This window comes from Vidua chalybeata, chromosome 1, assembly GCF_026979565.1.
Source record: "Vidua chalybeata isolate OUT-0048 chromosome 1, bVidCha1 merged haplotype, whole genome shotgun sequence".
NCBI lineage: Eukaryota > Metazoa > Chordata > Aves > Passeriformes > Viduidae > Vidua > Vidua chalybeata.
The window spans coordinates 3,410,968-3,433,173 of record NC_071530.1 but is presented as its reverse complement, the minus strand read 5'-3'; the positions used below and the strand labels follow the sequence as shown (position 1 = coordinate 3,433,173).

The window sequence follows — 22,206 nt, the reverse complement described above, 5'->3', positions numbered from 1 at the left end:
AGAAGGTTATATGATAAAAGCCCATTTTTGTATTTTGCCTGTTAACACAGTCATTGTGGAGGTCTGAAGATGGATTGAATGAATTCTGTTGGTGATAGTGACCAAAATCTTCATTTTCCAGGCATAAACCAAGCTTCTGGCTCCATAACGAATCTTTTCCTCAAATGGAGCATGGTTGATGCTGACTTATTGTGAATTCAGTCACATCAGTGAGGCTGAAAGCCTGGAAGTGCATTGCCATTGGAAAAGTTCAGCATTGGCTTAGCAAGGGGAAAGAATGGTGTCACGGTCAGACTGCCCTGGAATAATTTAAGGAAAGGTTTCCTGCTAGACATGGGTGCAGACAGGACAAACCTCAAATGGATGAACCACCAGATTTCTTGGAAAAGCCTGCAGGATGTTTCTTTCTTGTCCTCTTTAATACACAGCCAAGCTGTATTTACCTAGACTGCCTGGGGAGGCAAACAGTACAATAATAATTTTTCTGGTGAAGAATTCCCTGGAAAGAGGGATTCAAATACCATCCACATTGCATCCTAGACATAATATTAATAGCAGATGAGCAGGGATATTCCTTTGGCATTGTAGCTCTCATGGTGCTGGGAGGAGAAATAGAGTTTGTGTGATCCTACAGCTTTTTCTTCCAGCTGGATTGCCACTAGCTTGGGAATCTCTGGACTATTCTCAATCAGGGATCACAGTGTGGTTGCAATCGTGTTGTTGGAACCCTGGCTGCTGAGAATTTCAGACTTTTTGTGCTGACAGACTCTGACCCCCAGGAGAACACTGCATTGACCTGAGGCTGTGGAGAAGCTTCCAAAATGGAATGACAGAACTGGGATTGTGGGGGTGGAGTTTGGATAGAAGTGTGTGATATCACAGGCTGGGAAACTCAGAGTTTAAGGGTTTAGAATACAGGAATAGATAGAAAGAAAGATGGAGGTTTTAGGGCAGAGACTGGTCCTTCTTTTTCACCTTCTTCTCCACGGGTTTGGGTGGTTTTGTGTAATGGAATAAAAAAGTCCCCATTGCAGGCACGGGTGGTTGGTTATTTGGTTGAAAGTGAAAATAATTCAGGTGTCATTTCTTAATTGGACACTTGATCCTTAAAAGGCCTTGTAGAGAGAGAGATGGGGCTCCATTTTTAATTTGTTAGAGTGAAGTGCTGTAAAACCCTGATGTAGAGTGTTGTAGAACATCTGAGTCCCAACATTAAATTGTCTCACAATTTAATCCTGACCCTGGCAAAAAGAAGCAAAGACTCCTTCATCTTGTGGGTTTAATTTCAAGGAAATCATTACTAAATATTGTGTCTCCTTGTCTTCAGAGCTGTGTGCTACCCATGGGAAAGTGCTAAGCCGTGGCAAAGGGGTGGAGTTTGCAGAGCCACAGGTGTGTCCTCCATCATCTGGGCACAGCTCTGCTGTGAGTTTTCCACAGCACACAGGATAGATGTGGTGACTTCAGTCTCTGCCATAAGAATCTTAACCTCAAACCTTACAAGTTCTTTTTCACTGCTTTGTCTCCAGGCACGGAATTTGTCTCTCTGGATTTTAGTGAATAACACCTCAATTCTCTGACCTAAATGAAGTCTGAACCCTGTAGAGCTGTGGGTGCTTCCTTGGAGCTGTTCCTTTCCAGCTCTGGGTTCCTGAATTTGTCTCTCTGGATTTTAGTGAATGACACCTCAAATCTCTGACCTAAACAAAACCTGAACCTTGTAGAGCTGTGGGTCCTTCCTTGGAGCTGTTCCTTTCCAGCTCTGGGTTCCTGACATTTGGGGATAAATCGTTCCCTGTAATGGTCTTTTTCTCTCTCTCCTGATTCAAGAAGAGGAAGAGTTAAGCCCTATGGATTCTCTAGCTGGCTTAAAGCTTAGGCAAGGTGATCATCAGCCTGGGGATGGTCAGGGAAAGATGACTCAGAGAAAAAAGATGCAAAAATTGCTGTAATGGGGCAGAAATTTCTATTATCTCCTCCGCTTTGGTGGTTTAAACAAGGAATGCCACCTTTGCATGCCCTGCTGATAAATCTGAGTTTAGTCATCTTTTCAGCATTTGCTGGACTTCCATTCAGAAAAAAAAAAAAAAAAAGGGAAAGAAAAGTACTGGAATTTAATACCTACATCTCTAAAACGCCATTAGCTGTGAAACATGTGTATGAGCTACTGTTCCCATCCCATAGTGTATTCATTGTGATAATTCCCACCTGGTTCTTTCAAAGCCACTTTTGTCATCTCCAGATTTGCCAGGAAGTCCTTCTGTAATAGGCAAAGAACATGAGTTAAGAGAAAATGAAAGGTGAATTAGAATTTGTTCAGGCTGCTGGGTAAGATAATGACTCGGATAAGATGAGTTTCTGGGAACCAGATCGAATAAAAGTATTTCTCTGCAAGCAGTTTAGTCATTGAAAAATGCAGGTTCAAGTTACATGTTAAAATAATTAAGGCTGAAAAATAGCAACCATTAAGAAATTTGGAAAATGAAAATATATGGCCATTTCATATTGTTCTGTTCAACAGAACATTGTTTCAGAGGTATTGGGACTAAAATTGAATTAGGGATAAGAAATAAAGAAATGATAAAATTCAAGATAAAAAGCAAAAATGAAATTTCCTCTCTGCCTGTCTGGCTCTTTGTTTTCATGTCAGACAAGATGAAGGAAAAACTCTCACTTAATTGAACAGAATGGGATTTTTGTGTGTGGTGTGTTTAAAAATAAAATATGCATTGTTTACACAGTTCCACCTGTGAAATCCTTGTTTCTATGGTGACATCCAGTTTATTAAATTCTCTCTTTTCTTTGGTCCAGACTTAAATATTATCAAGGAGACCACTCTGACCATCTAGTTCATGGTGTACATGATGATCTAGAGCAAAGGGAGCAGTTTCTTTCCAGTTTATGCAGAGATTATTAAAGCATGAGGGTTTTTCCCCATCTATTGTTTACTTTCAGTGGGGTTTTTAATTTGTGTTTTGTTTATTTTTGCTTGCTTGGTTGGTTTGGGGTTTTTAATGAACATTTTCAAATACACAGCGCAGTAGAAGCAGCCTGGTCTAGTGTAAAGTGTCCCAGCCCATGGTGGGGTGGAATGAGGTGATCTTTAAGGCCCCTTCCAACCCAAACCATTCCATAATTCCTTGATTTTAGAAGCCTTTGCAACTGATTTTACTTCTGAGACGTGGGTGCTCTTCTAATTCACGTTGTCCCAAGCAATTGTGAGCAGCACATGTAATTGCAATCTTGTTTTACCAGGCCACTGCAGTTAAAAAATTAATGATGAGCAGCAATAATATTTACCCAATTAATGAGTGCTCTGTAGTCATGAGCAGCTGGAAGCTGTGATAACATGCACTCATTGAATTCTTAATGTCTGTAGTACCACGGTTAAAAAAAAATCCCCAAAAAACTGTTAAGGAGTCACCTGAATTATAAGTGAGTGATAATTTATATGTGAATTATAAGTGAGTGATAATTGATAAGTGATCTGTGATGGTCAACTCCTTTTAAACCACTTCTCTATCCCAGGAGGCAGCTGCTGCACTCTTCCATAGTGCTGGAAAAAAAAAAGTTTCCTTGCACGGAGATTGTGTTTTCCTAAAGGTCCTGCAAATGTGTTGTGCTTCTGTAAACGTTGCAGAGATGGACAGAAGCAACACACTGAGCAATGTATCAAAGGCTTTTTTTATTGCTGCATGTTCTCCTTTTTTATACAGACTCCAGTTGGTTAGTAGCTTTCTTGCCGATTACTCTGTTGGTTAGTAAAAGGTATTTTTCTTGTCCAACAGCTGGACTCCATGATCCTCGTGTGTCCTTTCTAACTTGGAATATTCTGAGATTCTGTGAGTTTTCTTCACAGAATTTGAGGTTTCTGTGCCTTAGATGTTTCCAGCTTGGCTATTGCCCCAAAGCTGCCCTCCCAGTCCAAGGACAAAAGCTGCTTTTTGGGGGAGTGACTCTTGGGATGAATTTTGAACATCTGCTTCCCAGTGAGGACAATATTCTCCAGAGTTGCCTGTTCCTATCTGATGCCTAGAGAGGCTGACCTGGAACAGAGGCTAGACAGAGTTAAAGGAATAAAGTAGAAATTTATTAAAAGGCCTTCAAAGGATACACCTGGGGCAGTACAAGAGCCTGGCCCGTGGCTCTACCCAGGATGGATGCAAAATGGATGCTGGGTCACGAGTTCTTACACTTTTATAAGTTTTGGTCCATTTTCATATTGGGGTTAATTGCCCAATTACAGCTTCAGGTTATGCAGTCCCATCCTCCCAGATTGCTCTCCTCAATTCACTGTTGTTTGTACTTTTTGGGCCTGGAGCTGCAGCAGTGTCCTTGGTTCTCAGGCTGGAAAAGGATTGTTTTGTGTGACTGAACTGTGAGGAGAACTTGGCTAACACTTTATATGAAGTTCAGAGTCACACACTAAGGCAGTACAGAATCTGGAAAATATGAAAGCTAAAATTTAAGGCATCAATCTATCCCCACAAAAACTTTGAGAGCCATTCAAATGTAGATGTTGGCAAAGGTCCATTAAATCCCACTCTGGAAAGCACATTTGCCAGGTGCTGCTTCCTTTGTTCACCGGAATGGTTGTCTGCACTTAGGCCACTGCTGGGAGAACAATAAAAGTGATGGGAGCAAGAATGGGTGGGAAGAAATTCCCATGGCATTCTGTTGACAATTTTGAGGCTTTCTTTTGATAACTTCGATTGGAAGATTTTTCTGTGCCCACTTAAGAATCGCCTCTTCACCAACATTGTGTTTCTGGAGGAACATTCTGACATTTTATTTAAAATCACTTTTTTTTTCTATTTGCCTGTACTCTAGGATCACTTGGAAAATTCTAGACCAAAGACTCAAGAGAATCTTAGCCTGTTCTTACCATTAAATGCTTTTTTTTCCTGTGAGATTTCACCACACTGATATTCTCACAGACGTGGCCAGTGCTTAAAACTGCCCAACTGTACAATTTCATTTCTCATTGCAGCTTCTTCTGTGCTACATCCACTACTTCTTAATATACCTCACAAACTTAAGCCAAGAACTTCATTACAGGGAACTGCCTACTCAATAATACATGCAGCCGAATAAGTGTAATAATTTGGACTCCTGACAGGCTTTGCATATTGATTTTTCCTCAGCAAAATAAAACTGAAGCACAGTAAGTTAAATCATCCTCAGATGGACGAGCAAGTTACAGTGCTGTAACAAGTTTTTAACTGCTCTGTCTAAGTGGTAGAAAAATCTCTGTATATACTTATCTCAGCATGGCAAAAACGAGATAATTCAGCCCTATTTACCCTCAAAAAGCAGCTGCAGAAAGTCACATTCATATATTCTATGCCATTGCAGGGGAATTGGAATTAAATGGTCCTTAAGGTTCTTTCCAATCCAAAACGTTCCATAAATACCAACTCCCCGAGCCCTTACTAAGCTTTACTTTTTTCCACAAAGTTCTTGGCCTTTTCCACTGGTGGAAGAACAAGGGAGGAGGAACTGTGGGTCCAATCTTCATTGTATTTTCTTGTAGTTTCTGTGCAAAGGAGGATGAGGGTGGGGAAGGGAAATCCTTGGCTTTGCCTGTGAACTGCCATCCTGCACTGCTGGCTCAGATTGGACCTGGTAATTTGCTCCTGGAAAAAGGCAGGGAATGAAAAATGTGCAATTCCTTCCCCAAATTCCTCACAAGAGAAGGAGGGAACAGGGAAGTACAACGGGAAAACTATGTCATGTGATTTTTTCTGTCCTTTGTAACAGAAATGAAAGAAAAAAGAACTCATATTTCATTCTGGGGGTCATAAAGCTTAATATGTGGCAATATTGCCTTCCAGAGAGGAGAATTTTGCATTCTGTGCAAGAAAACAAATTAACTTGGCCTGTGCTGTTCTGCTTCCCAGCTTGAGATTTCATTTTCTAATATGAGTTCCATCACAGAAAAAAGTTATTCTGTGGTGCAGGAATTCTTTAGCAATATCACTCTTGGGTTTAAAGGTGAAAATAATCTCACTTTAGCTGGCTGAAAGGAGAATATTTGTCTAAAGTGAATGTGTAGGCTCTTCTATGAAAAAAGAAAAATTAAAAAAAAAAAAAAAGAGGAAAAAGTTGATTTAACCAGCCTATGTTTTATAATTATTTTAAGAAAATACATTAAGATACTTCAGAAGTAAGATAGAAGACTTTGTGCCCTATTGATGTGTCATCTAATTTTTCTTCATTTCCTATCAACAGGAATGTTGAACATTGGAGTCCATTTTCTTCCCAATATAACCATTATTCCTGCAAAATAGTTGGAAAGGAATAGAATTTAAAAAACTTGCCAACAAGACTTCAAATTGATCTGTTAAAATAAATGTTCTTTCCTCCTTTTTTTCCTTTGTGAATTTTGCTCCCAGATGCCATGAAGGCTCATGATTTTGACAGCTCAGTGAATGTATCATGTCTTATAAATTATTTACAGATGAATCAAAGCAATTACCTGTCTTTTGCACAACATTGTAAACATGGAGTTTAGAGGCATTTTTAGTTTTAGCTTGAATATTTTTGAGCCTCAAGCCATGTGGAAATACCCAAAAAGCCTCACTTCCCACCTAATAAAATATTTATAGCAATGATCAGCTTGTTTTTCAAAAAGATCTTTGACAAGTCACACCTTTAAAATTTTGATGATTCCTTAAATAAACACATTTTTTACCGAAATGAGAGCAGTCAATCCCCAGCTGGTAGTGGAAGGATTCTGCTGTCAGCACCAAGAACAGGTGGAATTCTGCTGCTTTCAATCCCATCTCAGCTGAATCCAACAGGCATTTTTGGCATGTGTTTCAGTGGAGAGAACTGTGCTGGGCTCTGTATTTAGGGAAAAAATGCCCCCCTTGGGGAAAAATTGCATCACTGGATGTCAGACATCTAAATTATTGGCTAAATTAGCTGGTGGGTCTCCCAAGACTCCTTGTAGAGTTGATAGATATAGAGATTTACATGTGGTTTGCATATTAAAAAACCTTATTAGGGTGCCTTAATAAGCAAACTGAGTCCTACTGAAGGTCTATCCATAGTCTCAGAGAGCTGAACTCACTATTTCACTTCCCAGTCCTAGAATTCCTCTTATTTTCAGTGTTCTTAGACATTATTTTTTTAATCTTGTCGGTGTTTTGGTTGCTGGGTTGTTTGGGGTTTTTTGTTTGGTTGGTTGGGGTTTTTTCGTTTCGTTTTTTTTTTTTTTGGGCGGGTTGTTGTTTTGGTTTTTTGGGTTTTGACGGGTTTAATTTGGTTTTTTGTGGTTTTTTTTTTTTTTTTTTTTGTTGTTGTTGTTGTTGTCTTGGTTAACTAAATGGGAACCTTACATAGATAGTTGGACATTGGTTGAACAATGTCATTTTCACTCTTCAAGAGCAGAGAGTTGAGTCTTGAGGACAAGCAGCTGCAGATGCTTTTCTTATTGATCCTTTTCCTTGCTTTTCTGATTATCCTAAAAGCCATTTCATACTTCCATGGCAGCTTGCACTTTTGATAATCAAGCCATACATTTCCTGCTCCCACAGCTGCTGGAATCGATTGGTTTGTGTCCTTTTGCAGCAAAACAAATCAAAGGGAGCAGAATGAAACAACACAAGTGCAAATCACAACCCAAACAAAAAGCGAGGCTGGAAGGATCCATCACTGAGTGACCAGCCAGGACCTGGCCGGAAAAATTACTGGACACAAAAGTCAATGCACAAGGAAATGCTTTAGAGGAGAAAAACAATTATTGGTGTGTGTAATGAGTATGCCCAAGCCATATGCCAAGAGCAAAGCCAAATTGAAATAATGAGCACAAACAATTAATAAAATGCTCTGAAGGATTGTTGGGTGTATTTTAAGAACGTGCCTCATCTGTATTCCCAATACAGGAAGGGACTTGAGTCTGCTCCAGGTTTCTGGCCATAAAAAAAATAATGACTAATGGAATTCCACCCCTTCTCTGCTAACCTGCAAACTGCCCACACCAGAAACCAGTGTTATCACAACTGATTAATCCTGAACAGAATTAAACAGAGTGCTCCCAGTCAGCAAGACCATTTCCTAATTGTCTTCATGCAGGACAGACCAGAATCACTGATTTGTTCCCCATTATTCCACTGGACTGAGAACCGATAAAGAGATTTTCCAGTGGTGTGGTTACAGCAGATGAACATTCCTGCTCACATGGATGAGATTTCTCACTTGGGTTATAAACTGAGTGGCTTTTGTGTGCTTCATAATTTTTCTTCTATCTGTATCTCAAATAGACTGTGGACAGATAAATCTATCTGAAGATAAATATAAATATAAACCTATACTCTATACGCATAAATACATACCTACAGCTATAAAAACTTACATCTAACTGAGGTTTACATCAGGATTTAATTGTAAATCTGCTAAATAACAGAACATCTGTTCATTCATAGAATATCAGGAAGAAATTTATTATTGTCTTTATAAATGACACCGAAGTTATTGCCATCCCTGCAAGGCAGAAATCCTCAAGTGACTGAAACATAAAGAAGTTTCTGGATCTTTGTAACCCAAGCACACAGAATTGTGCCCTGTCATACATTCTTTTTCATGCTTTGTCCAGCTAATAAAAATGTCACAGACAATAAGAACTCCCCAAATTCCTTTTAGATACTTCAGTTATGGTTTCTTTTTGCCTGGGTGTAAGGAAGGATCTCTGTGAATGCAGCAGGTCCCTTTGGGATTATTTCCCATTTTTCCATAATGATTCCATATTCCAACTAAAAAATATTGATTAGATGTATACAAATTTTCATAGTTATTTATTACTTCATATGGGAGAGTAATTACCTGCCCACAAATATTTGTGAGAAATACTACAGAACAATTTCCTTCCTACTTATCTTTAACTCTTTCTAATAGGAAGAGGCAGAGAAGGAATAATAATATACCTACCTAATTTTCATATTTCTATTTTAACCCATCTCTAAATTTTCTAAATCAATTAATCTCTGCTTTGTAGCAGCTTTAGACCTGGAGAAACTTATTAGATCTTTTGGAATTAACTATTTACAACAGCAAGCCATATGCAATTGAGGATGTGTAGATTTTTTTTTTTTCCACAAATATTGTTAAAATCTACATTATTTCCAAAATAATTCTTCCTTCAATGATTCCATCAATGGCTTTTATGAAGGTAGTGACTAACCCAGCACTGCTGAAGGTTTGATCCATATCTCTGTATGTTGCTGTTACTGCTCCTGTAAATTGACCATAAATTGTCAAGTCCTCTTGGCAGCCACTTCCTATTTCTTCGTGTATCCTGCCAGCTTTTAGACAAAGAAAGCCAGACCTATCACACTTCTTCTGGTCCAAAGACAAGCAAAGAGGAATCACCTTGTCTCTATTTATTCAAGTTTTGCATTAACACAACTGTAATTTTGTGTCTTCCTGTGGTTTTCCGGGCATTTTCCCCTAACGTGTTCCCTGTACCTAAACATCAGAAATACTTCTGACACCTTCCATGCTGTTCATACCATTTGGATGAGCACATTGAATTTGCAGTGTTGTTTTTTTTTTTTTTTTTCCACTCTCTGAATACGTTGTGGGCACTCAGAGAAGTTCAATATGGAAGAGGAGAGAGGCTTTGTGAAACTCCGACATTGTGTTCCTGTTCAGGAGCATGAAATGCAGCATGTGCACATCCCCTTCACGGGGGATGGACCGGACTGACTGTTGATAATGGATTCATTTCCTTTGTTTCTTCCACTAGACCATGAGGTCCCACGAGCTCTAATAAGGAGTTGTTTGACTCACCACTAGAGCAATTTCGAGGACAGATTATGGAATTTGCACACTGGAAGAAATTAAGTTCTTTAATTCAGTCATTTCTCATCCTCTGAAGGTTTGAAGGAGTAAACAAGGAATAAATGCTCTCAGGAGTGTCCCCACTGGCGTCACTCTGCTTACATCAGGAGTGAATCTGGCCCAAGATCGGTTATAAGTTACCTTCTCCTACATTTTCCACAGAGATAACGCTATTTATAAATAAAGAGCAAGAAGATGGGGAGCAGGAGTCAGAATATGAAGGGGCAGCTTGATTTTACAATTCTGGCTCTGGAGAGCCATTTAGATTTCAGTGTCACAATTTCTTGTGGTTTGTTTGGTTTTGTTTTCCAGCTGTAAAAAAGAGCAGAAAATCTTTTTAACAACCAGAGCTACCCTGAAACAAAAAATAGTAATAATTTGTAAATTCCTTTTGAGGGATCTTAATATATGTGTACCACAATTTAATTTAATTTCTGAAATTATTAATCATATAGAGTTGAGGTCAGTTGCTCTTTTCAGTTGTTTATTGCTTGCCTGCTTTCTTTGGTCTTTTTATCCTTTTAGAAACAAGTCAAAATTCCTGACAAATGTTATTGACTGGGCAATTATTAACCACAACCTTTGCCTGAATAATTCCCATTGAAAATCCTGTTCTCTTCTGTTGGGACTTTTTTAAGACTCATGCACAGAGACTGTTTCAAGGTTTGTGTCCCATTTTAGTCCCACTTCAGTACTGTTGTGAGATTAGTTAGAAATGAACAAAACAAAGAGAGATGTTATCATTCTTTTCTTTTGAGACTGAAAAGATTTGGAGCCGTGAATTTATTATTGTGAATCCTCAAGGCTCAAGAGACCTACTGTTAAATTTTCCCCTCATCTCCTTCCATGCCATTAAATCCTGTCTCCATTTTTAAAGGAATGCAGACTCCAAATTACTAAAAAGACAGTCTGAAAAAATTTCTCCTTTCTCTGTCTCCATGGCAACTGTTTATCCCAGAGATCTTTCCAGATGTCTTCTTCACAGGCCCATAAATCTCATAATGGACCAAATATCACTCCAAGGGTGGCAAAACTGCCAGTGGACTGTTCAGCTCTCCAGCTTGGAAAGATTTTTAACCTTTTTAGACCTAGCTGGAAGTCAGGTTCACTGTGAGGCACATTAATGGTCGTGGGAAAAATATATTAAATATGCGTAATATTTTATATATATATGCATTTATTTCTACCCAGGTAATTCAACACCACAGCCAGTTGCATGCTTAGATAATATTAATTAAACTATTAACAAAGACGGGCCACAGCTGACAGTGCTCCACCCTGCTGTCTTTGGTCAATCCCTTTTCATGGCCAGTTGTGGCCATAGGATCTGTCCAAGGAAAGGTGAAGTTTTGTGGAAGAGCAACACTTTTTTTATGGTTATTAACCCATCTTCTCAAACTCTGCCTTGACTCAGCAACCTTCAGGCAGGTTTTTTTTATGATGCTTTTCCCAGAAATTACTCTGAGCCCAGCCATGTAAGGATTAAAATTTGTGGCAGTGTGATGTATGGAGCAGCTCCCTCTCCCCATCTGTCTCAGCCTGCAGAATTAATGAAAGACAGAGTTGAAAAAGTGCAAGATGCTGTCTCCTTCCCCTCAGAAGGGAGGGAAGTGAGTCAGAAACAGTGCTGGGGGAGAATGATGATGTTCTGGCTGCCCTAAAAAGTAAAGGAAGCAAGGGGGACTGTTGGAACCCTGTTTATTGAGAATTTTGGACTTTCTGTGCTGACAGACTCTGACCCCCAAGAGAACACTGCATTGACCTGAGGCTGTGGAGAAGCTTCCAAAATGGAATGACAGAACTGGGATTGTGGGTGTGGAGTTTGGATAGAAGTGTGTGATATCACAGGCTGGGAAACTCAGAGTTTAAGGGTTTAGAATACAGGAATAGATAGAAAGCAAGATGGAGGTTTTAGAGCAGAGGCTGCTCCTTCTTCACCTTCTTCTTAATGGGTTTGGGTGGTTTGTGTAATTGGACAGAAAATTCCACACTGCAGACTTTGAGGGATTAGTTTTTGGGTTATAAGTGAAAATAATTTAGGTGTAATTTCTTAATGGGATAGTTTAGCCTTAAAAGGCCTTGTATAGAATGATAGTGAGCCATTTTGTAGCTTTTTAGTAGAATGCTGTAGAACTCAAATTCTGTCAAAGGAAATATAGGTTGGATATTAGGAAAAAGTTTTTTACAGAAAGGTGATAAAGTTCTGGAATGGCTGCCCAGGGAGGTGGTGCAGTCCCCATCCCTGGGTGTGTTTAACAAAGCCTGGATGTGGCACTGGGTGCCAGGGCTGAGTTGAGGTGTTGGGGCTGGGTTGGACTCGATGATCTTGAAGGTCTCTTCCAACCTGGTCATTCTGTGATTCTGTGAATTCTGTGAACTCACAACTTGTAATATACATAAGAAGTAATGAACATCTAAGGCTGAACGTGAAATATCATCTCAAGTGCCTTCAATCCTGACCTTGGCAGGGGCAGAAAAGAAGCTGACAACCAGCAGGGGACCAGGTGGTCCAGCAGCTCCCTGTGGTCTCCCACATCCAATGTCCTGAGCTGGATTATCTACAGCTGCTGAGCCTGGCACTGCTGCTTCTGGCAGCTTGGAAGTGTCATCCTGTCCTCCAGCAGTGATGGGAAAAGAAAAAAAGGTCCCAATTTTTCAGTAATTTCACAGAGTCTCCCTGCCTCCCGAACAGCAAAGCAGGGACTTTCTCAGAGAGGAGTAGCCAATCCTTTTTATTATATTTAAACCAGGTTTAAAAAGAACAACAACTTCGCTCGATTTCCCAGCTTATTGGCTTTTTACTCTCCTGCCTAATTAGACAAAGAAATGTTCCAGAGGTTTTGCCAAATTGAAGTTTTCCTTTAAAACTCTTCAAAGCTCACCTAAGGCCAATTGGCTGGCAGCACTTAAAAGACTCTGGAGCTTTTCTTGGATGAGGTTTTCTTGGCAGGTATCAATACAAGAGGAGCGATAAGTGTGACCTTAGAAATAAATATCCTGTGACTGCAAAGAACTAAACAGCTTTAAAAGCAGAAAAAGAATTTACACTTCTCTGGTTGTAAATAACAGCTCCTGTAATTTAAAAGCTGATCTTTGCCATGTACAAAATCTTCAAGGAATAACAAAAGTTATAAAATACAGCATATTTCACATATCAAGTATGATATATTTTGTAAAATATTTAATAATATTTATAATATATAAATGATTTGGTAAATAATAATATAAAATATTAACACAATATAATTAAGATAATAATACACAATAAATATGTATAATTAAAATATATGTTGAATTTATCACAGTCATATTTCATAATAAAATAATATTTATTTTATGAAAATAATGTGCTATAAAATCCATTATTCCAATCAAAACCTCAGTGTTTTGAGTGCTTTCCTTTTTAGTTTTTAATATAATCTATTACTAATACAGTGCATTAGAAGTGAAATATCTCATATAATTGTTTTCTAACATTCTCTTTTATTAATTAAGGTGATATTTTAAAAACTTCTCTGCAAACAGTGCTGCACTTGGACCTCTGAGAATGTCATCCCATAAAACAAGTCACTCTACTGATAATGCTGCACCAGTAGAAATTGCACTGACTGTTTATAAGTCTCATGACATAAAGAATGGATCCTAAATAATCATAATATAGTTCTGAGTAACTTTATACTGAGGCAGCAGCTGTCTAAGGACATCTGGAAAATATTGAGGTGGGCCAAGTGCTGGTGAGTTGGATCACAGTTTATTGTTCTTCACATATCACTCTGGCAGAGAAACTTGGACTATACCTGTGGAATTCCTCTGATTCCAGCTGGTTTAAAATTAAAATTAGACTTTCTTTCATTGCCTTTTCTAATTAGGGTAAGAAAATATGCATCTCCAGCTAATAGTTTATCTTAGAACAGGTTGCTCAGAGAAGTGGTGGATGTCCCATCCCTGGAAGTGTTCAAGGCCAGGCTGGATGGGGCTTGAGTGATGCCTCAGGTTTCAGCTTTTATATTTTCAGATTCTGTGCTGCTTTAGTGTGTAATTCTGAGCTTCATATTAGAGGATGGTGAGCTCTCTTAAGAGTAGGGAGACAAAACAATTCCCTCTCCAGCTGGGCACCAAGGACAAATGATCCAAATCTCAGGCCCAGGAGCACAAACAACGTGGGCTGGAGAGAGAAAAACAAGCAGGATGGGAGTGCATGGGCTAAAGCTGGAATGGGACAATGAACTGCAAGGTGCAAATGGAGCAGAGCTGATCCCAGTGAGAGCCCCCGGGAGCGCTCGTGCATTTTGGGACCATTTTGGTTGATCTTGGGTGCAGCCCTGGCTGGGCTCTGGTGCTGCCCAAGGTGGAGCCATGGAGGAGATCCTTTGAATAAATCCCTGCTTGATTCTTTAGCTCTGTCCAGCCTCTGTTCTAGGTCAGCCTTCACAAGGCATCAGGGACAACCTGTGAGAGTGGAAGCTGTCCCTGCCCATGGCAAGAAGTGGAATGAGATGATCTTGAAGGTCTCTCCCAACTCAAACCATTCCATGATTATGTGGTTCTGTGAGAATTAGTAACTTTCTATCAGTGCCCTCCACAGCTGTCTGGTTTTTTTTGTTTTTATTTTTTTTATTTTGTGCACTGTAAAAGAAATGCAGAACTTCCCTTAGAGGTACACATAAAGCTTTTAAGAGGTGAATGAATACCAGGTCAGACAGCACAAGGTGCTTCTCTGGGCAGCAACAGCATTACTTGCATAGAAAAAATACTTCCTGGTATAATAACTTGGCCAAATGACCAGATGAAAGAACTGATTTGGTTCTCATAATTCCAAAATTTATCAGGAGCAGAACTGGGAAGGGGAAAAAAAACTTTTTCTCTCTTATAACTTACTCTAAAATTCCAATTTCTACTCTGTTATGGCCTGGACTTTCAAATGAAACTAAAGAATCCGAGAACCCCAGAATGGTTTGGGTTGGAAGAGAACTTAAAGATCACCTCATCCCACCCCCTGCCATGGACAGGGACACCTCCCACTATCCCAGGTTGCTCTGAGCCCTGTCCAACCTGGCCTTGGACACTTTCAGGGATCCAGGGGCAGCCACAGCTGCTCTGGGAACATCTTCAGTGTAAAGAATGTCTAACACCTTATCTATCCCTGCCCTCTGGCAGTGGAAACCATTCCCCGTGTCCCATCACTCCATCTCTTGACTCCAGTCCCTCTCCAGCTCTCCTGGATCCCCTTTAGGCCCTGGAAGGAGCTCTGAGCTCTCCCTGGAGCCTTCTCCTCTCCAGGTGAACATTCCCAGCTCTCCCAGCCTGGCTGCAGAGCAGAGGGGCCCCAGTCCTGGAGCAGCTCTGTGGCCTCCTCTGGGTTCATTCCAGCAGCTCCACAGCTTTCTGTGCTGGAGGTGGGATCTCACCAGAGCAGAGCAGAGTGGCAGAATCCCCTCCCTTGTCCTGTGCCCACCCTGCTTTTGGCTCTCTGGGCTGGGAGTGCACGGTGCTGGGTCTGACAGAGTTCCAGGGTTGGTGCCCAACTTCAAACATTTCCAGAAACAACATTTCTGAGACAGGAACTCCTCAAAGACACCTGCACTTTGAAATGTCAATTACTTTTGGAAATCATATCCCCATACCCAGGCCACGTTCAAGTCCTTATTTATTTTGGTATTTGCCCAGATTTATGAAGGAACAGAGAGCTCCTATCTCATATTCCCCTCTCTCTGAAAGGCTTTATATGTAGTGTGCCCTTTAGAAGTTATTGTGCACCACATAATTCAGTTTAATATGCTGGTTTGTTACATTACATTTCCTTTGATATTACTCTCCTGAAGGCAATACGACCTTGAAGGTGATATTTTAAACCAATAAATGAGGAGAGGAACTGAAAATCAAACCGAATGCTGTAAGCCAGAAGGGTGGATTTTCATCTCAGGCCTTTATTTCCCTACATGAAAAATACAGAAGTCTAACATTTATGTAATTACATTTTTTCTTGATTTACCAAGGGAAGAAATTTTATGCAAATTCTTGTCTATTACCTCCTGTCTATGTATGAATCCATAAATTCCACTGCCCATCACACTGTTACTCCTTTGTTCAGTCACCCATTTTTTGAAAAAGGGGTGATGGATATAAGAAAAATGTCAAAATAATAATTTTGGTAGAGAAGGAGACAGGTAAGAGTTACCCATTTTATTTAGAGGATGGAATGAGCAAATAGGGTGTTACTACATGAAGATTTGCTATCTAAAAAAACATCTCTGCTTTGCACCTTCTCTTGCCAAAAAGTTGTCAGGGATGAGAGGAAGTATTTTGCACTAGGGCAAGATGAGGACATGGGAGGATGTTGTGGAGACTGTAAAGAGGATTTTAATATAGAGAGTGTAAATAGAGAGGGGACTGGGATATAGGCACTATAAGAAAACAGGACATAAATCTACAAAAAACATTAGAAAACAGGACACAGATCCACCAAAAAGAGAAGTTTTTACACAGTCCTGGTGACACAGTGACTCTGTGGTGATGAAAGATGACAGGCCCTGTTCTCAGGTGGTTTAAAATTAAGTCCATTCCTTCAACTCAGTGAACTTCACCTATGGGGCTGCCTAAAATCTGATTTTATATCTTCCCACTAGTAAACTGTGACTCCCAGCCCTAGACAGAGGAGAAAAGGACTATAAGGGACTGATGCCTATTGATTTTTAGCTTTCTTATAGATTTGTAGCTTTGCAGATTTTTAATATCTAGCTGTAGATTTTCCTAGCACTTTCTTACACTTTAGAACAGTAGTTACCCTTTCTTACACATTGTGTCACCTTCCTGAAATTCTGTTTAGTCTCAAGGACCCCTTCCACTATCCCAGGGTGCTCCAAGCCCCATCCAACCTGGCCTTGGATTCCTCCAAGGACAAGGCATCCACTTCTTCTCTGGGCAACCTGTTCTAAGACAAATTATCAGCTGGAGATGCACTTTTTCTTCCCCTGGTTAGAAAAAGCAATGAGAGAAAGCCTAATTTTAGAATTTCTAGAAGAAAAGACTTTTAGAATTTCTAGAAGAAAAGAATTTCTAACAAGGTAATTGTCCTGTTTTGCACCAGTACTTGGGAGATATAACAAAATTTAGGGTTAAGAACCCCTTGGAGGGACTCCAGTGGGGCAGGGTGGGTTACCAGGACAACCAGTCCATTATGGGATGTAATTTCTAGATATCCTAATTAATGAAACTTATAAAAATTTTCACATTGTGAGTTTATATTCTCTAGAGCAAAGGCTGCTCATAGGGATATTTGGTGCACCTGAAAGCTTTCATTAAAAGATTGCTCTTGATGTTATCAATCCTAATATTGTTTTGAGTTTTTTTCTTCCAATTCCAGGCAAGAGGGCCATCAGCAATTTCAGAAGAGCTGTTTATCACTCACTGCTCTCCTGCCAGCATGGCTTGCTTTGGGGATTTCTTTTTTTCCCCTCTTTGTGTTTGTCCAAAAATTTCAGGCAAGTGGGAGCCTTTCAGCTGCCAGGAGTAGCAGGTTAGGGAGAGTGTGAAATGAAAAATGGGAGCAAGGTTTGTGAGGACCTCTATGGAGGCAGGATGACTAGAATGGTTTTAATGCTGGGTATAATTTTAAAAATGATTCAGAACACTCTGCAATGATAAATAATTGTAGTTTCCTTGTTAATAAATGTGGCCTTTCTCTGAAAGAGCTGTTCTTTTTTCAGTGGCTGCCAAGTCAGATCCATCCTTAGGTGTGTGAGGCACGTCCTTCAGCTTCAACACTGTGGAATTTAAACTTGGGTGTCATGGGCTTTGCATGAAATTTATATAAAATCCACAATCTGAAATTCACATAGAAATTCACATAAAATTTTCATGAACATTGTGCTTCAGCAGAAAGGACTCTGTTTTTTTGAAGTAAAAGTACAAATTGGATCCAGTCACAGGGAGCTCACAGTCTTAACATGAATTTTAATCCCCTTCTACAAGTTTGGGGTAGAGATCTAGGGACTGACCATGAGGGCTTTTAAGAGCAGCCTGTGGTTCAGGTTCCTCAGGGGCATGTCCCAACCCTCAGCTGGACTCCTTTTCCCAGGCCTGGGAAGTGTCTAAAGGAAGTGTCTAAAGGAGATTGTGGAGCCACTGGTGATCCCTCTAACCAGAGAACAGAGTTGGTTCATTTCTACCCCATACAGCACCTGTAGGAAATACAAACATTAAAAAAAAAAAATTTCAAAGGCGGCTGTCTAAGCTAAGCTTTTTCTTAGCCTCCTTCTACTGAGTGTAGTCAGTGAGGAGATGCAAGTCCACTTTCAAAGGGTGATTCCCCACCAGTGCCACCTTAAAATGGGATTATTCCTGTCTGGAAAGTTTCTCTGTCTGAGCTACAGAGGAAACTTTGCTTTGCTGAGCAAATGGGGCAAATGGGTAAGAGAGAAAAAAAAAAAAAAAATAGGCATCTGAAGTTCAGCTAATCCAGATTTAACCTATAGTTGCATGACTTTGTGTTTCCTCAAAAGTCAGCAGCACAGAATAGGATCTCCCAAAAGATCACCCATCCCTCAAAGGAGAGGGGTGAATAAGTGGAATAACTGAATAAGTGGAAGCACTTCTCTGCCCATCCTATGAGAAGGACAGATGCCCTTACCCAGGACCAGCTGCCAAGTTCTGCACCTCTTTCTGATATCTGGGGTGAATCCCTCAGTGTTCCCCAAATTCCAGCTGCAGGTTGCAGTGCAGACATGGGAAGGCAAGGCAGGATTTGTCCTTTCTGCAAACAGCCTTGGGTTGTGCCAGGAGAGGTTTAGATTGGATACTGGGTTAAATTTCTTCACTGGAAAGGTGGTCAAGCATTGGAATCACAGAATCACAGAATAATGAGGTTGGAAGAGACCTCTAAGATCATCAAGTCCAACCTATGCCCTAACACCTCAACTAGACTATAGCACCAAGTGCCATGTCCAGTCTTTTTTTAAACACATCCAGGGATGGTGATTCCACCACCTCCCTGGGAAGACAATTCCGGTACTTTCAGTGAAAATTTTTTTCCTAATATCCAATATCCAACAGGCTGAACAAGGAAGTGGTAGAATCACCATCCCTAAAAGTGTTCAATAAACACATGGAATGTGGCACTTGGGGACAGGGTTTAGTGGTGGATTTGGCAGTGCTGGTTTGATGTTCTGAGAGGGCTTTTCCAACCTTGATGAATCAGTAAATCTGCGAATGATTATTCTGATTCCAAGACAATCCATTAGCAACATCACTATCTGTATTTTTTTTTTTCATTCCTTCCCACTTATCTTATTCTTTAAAACTATTCCTTGTTATTACTGATTTCCTAAGATGCTAAAAACTAGGAAAATTTGTTCAGTTTCAATGGGAGTATGTGAGCCACCTCTTTCCAAGCCTTCTTGGGCATCCCTACGTCACTGGGCAGTGGGGAGACCCCGTCAGTGCCAGAGGAGACCCTGCTGGGCAGTTTCACACTCAAGTCACTTTGATTTCCGTGGGCAGATTTCACCCAGCAGGAATTGCTGGCTGCAGCATGGTTTACAAATGTAGGGAGATTGTTCATGCTGCCCTTCATTCTATTTAATTTTTATTATTTTTTTCATTGTCATCCTTTTCTTTGCTCCTCTAAATCATTTGTTTCAAATACGCTTTTCCAAGCGGGATCAGACAATATTCTTATTGGTGGGGAATCCTTTACAGTCTCCATCTCTCCCATATTTTAAGGTAAATTACTTGACTTGTTGCTTCTCTCTCCCCTCTCTCCCAATGTCAGCACATCAGTGTTTTCTAACACAATGAACTTGGAATTTCTTTTTAAATGGGGCTGGTTTTAACCTCTGCATGGAATTACCACAAAATCAGTCACCTGCTATAACTGAATTTCATCCACACTGCCATGTGATATTTATTACTGTGGATGTTCCTGTTCTGCAGCCTGAGGATATCCTTGCATTTCTCTGGTTTGCATTATTATCCATTGCTGGATAATATTGGAAGACATCTATGTTGAAATAATAATAAGAAATAAGAAAGTTTTTCCTGTTCCTCTTCAACACAGTTAACTCAAGCAAGACCAACAGGTGTTTCTCCAAAGATCTCATTAACCACTGATTATCTCCAGCATCCCTTGTAAGCAAATGTCTCATTAACGTGGATGTTCACACATAATTTACTTTTGTGCATAGTGCCACACATCAGTGAGCTATAAACCTGCTGCTGCACATCCTCAGATTTACACGGAAAATGCATTTCCTGCTGCGTGGACAGACACAAGCTATCAAAGACAACAAAATCTAACAGCACTCAACGTGGTCGTGATTACCATCCTTAGTACATAAACAAAATTATAAAACCAGAATATCATGAGCTGGAAGGAACCCACTAGGATCATTGAGTCCAACTTCTGGCCCTGCACAGGACACCCCAATGTCCCCACTGCTGAGAGAGTGCAAACCTTTCAAACCCCAAGTTTTCAGACTTCTAGAAATATTCTAGTGAAATACAGCATTCATGGGATGAGATCCTCATCTGTCAAAGGAAACGATCTGGGATAGGAGTGGGAAAAGAGAGGTAGAGGAGCAAATATAAAGGATTCTTTTTTTTTTTTTTTTTTTTTTTTTTTCTTTTCCCTGTGATGATTTAATGAGCATTTTTGCCTCAATTTTGTATTTTGGTGGGTCTTGTTATTATGATGTTGAACATCACAATGATGTTGCTTGACACTGACCTGATTCTTTAAACACGAACTCGCTCAGATCTGCTCTACTCACCACACGTGGTACTCTCAGCCTTATATTTTTATGAGAAAAATAAAACATAGGAATGGGAAAAAAAAACCATAGGACTGGATTTGCTACCTCTGAAGCTGATGGAAAAAAAAATAAAAAGACACCAAATCCAGTCCTGAGAACATCCCTCCTCCACTGATGGGGACCTGCTGAATCACCAGAGCTGGTGGAGCTCACACAGCTTCCACAAGTCCATCACCCACATCTCATTATACTGGACTCATGCCAGGCAGAAAATTACACTTGGAAGTATTATCTGCTTTTCCTGAAGGCTTTATTTCCCTTGGCACGCAGTCAAAGGGAGAGAATTTTGATAGAAAACCTCATAGAAAATCATGGAGCTGGAGGCTCTTTTTCAGCTGATAGGGTTATTTGCTCAATCTCAACATCAAATGCAAATAAGCAGTGGAAATATTTAGGTTTGGTTCTTCTTTCTTGTCCTGCTGAGGCAAAAGCCGATTTTTATTTGAGATTCACTCAATAAGTATTTTTTTTTTTTTAATATTAGTAGGAAATTTGAGAGATTGCTCTGAGTTTTTGTGTACATTGGATAAGCCTTTTAGGTTTGTAAGCTGGTAAAATGGTGAATTACAGGAAGATTTTGCAGAATTACAGGAAGATTTATTCTTCTTGAAAGCCCATTTTTCACACCTCTGGCACAGAGGCCAGAAAGAAGCCGGAGCTGGGTTCCTTTACTCTATTTACAATAAATTTTAAATTAATTTTTCTTATATCTCAAGAGAGGACAGCTCCCACCCATAGTCCCATCACCTCCTCTTCCTGCATTCATGTAGCAGGAAATTGGGATTTTTTTACCACTCAGACTTTCACTTCAAAGTTTTTTACCTGGAGCCTCATCTTTGAACTGTTATTAAAGACCTGCATCTATTTTTAGCTTATGCAAGAAATCATTAGAGGCCAAAAAAATCCTCTTTTCACATCGTGAGTTTATATTCTCTAGAGCAAAGGCTGCAGTAAAATTCATGAATGACGTTAGGACAGTTCTTTGGTAAGGAAGGACTTCTCCTTAGAAAATAAGTGGGATAGAAGAGTGAGTTTGTCTCACATATCCACCGAAACTGCAGCAGGATGAAGCAGAAACTGCTTTTCAGTTTTCAGACAAATTCCAAAATGAGTGAGTTCCCAAACCTTCCCAAGGATTAAAGCCAACAGAAATTCATAGAAATTAATCAATGATATGATCCATAAGGGGTTATTTTGTGGTTGTTTCTTTTTTTTTTTTTAATTACCCCAGCACTTCTGAAAGATAACTAAATGGAAGTAGGTTTCATATTCAAGGCGAAATTTGTTTCTGGCATGTTGGAGTGATTTAATTGGGAATAAGAAATGGTATCTTCTAGGACAGTAGAGTCTGGCCATTACTGTGTGATGCCACTAAGGATTTTATGCTATTCCTATAAATGAAAAATATTGCTTTTCCCAGGGAAATTCACACTGTTTATTATTCTAAACAAGAATATTTTTGTTTATAGAAGGAAGAAGAAACCACAAAGCTCAGTAACAGTGTGAGGAAAGGGATGGATTTCCACCACTAACATATTTTATCCCTCCTTCTCTT

General features: G+C 39.8%; 1 protein-coding gene across 5 annotated transcripts in view; it reads left to right on the top strand.

Annotated features, from left to right (window-relative positions):
• Nucleotides 1-22,206, top strand: part of ADCYAP1R1 (ADCYAP receptor type I) — a 144,159-nt gene that overhangs the window by 65,649 nt on the left and 56,304 nt on the right. The gene's annotated exons all lie outside the window — the stretch shown is intronic.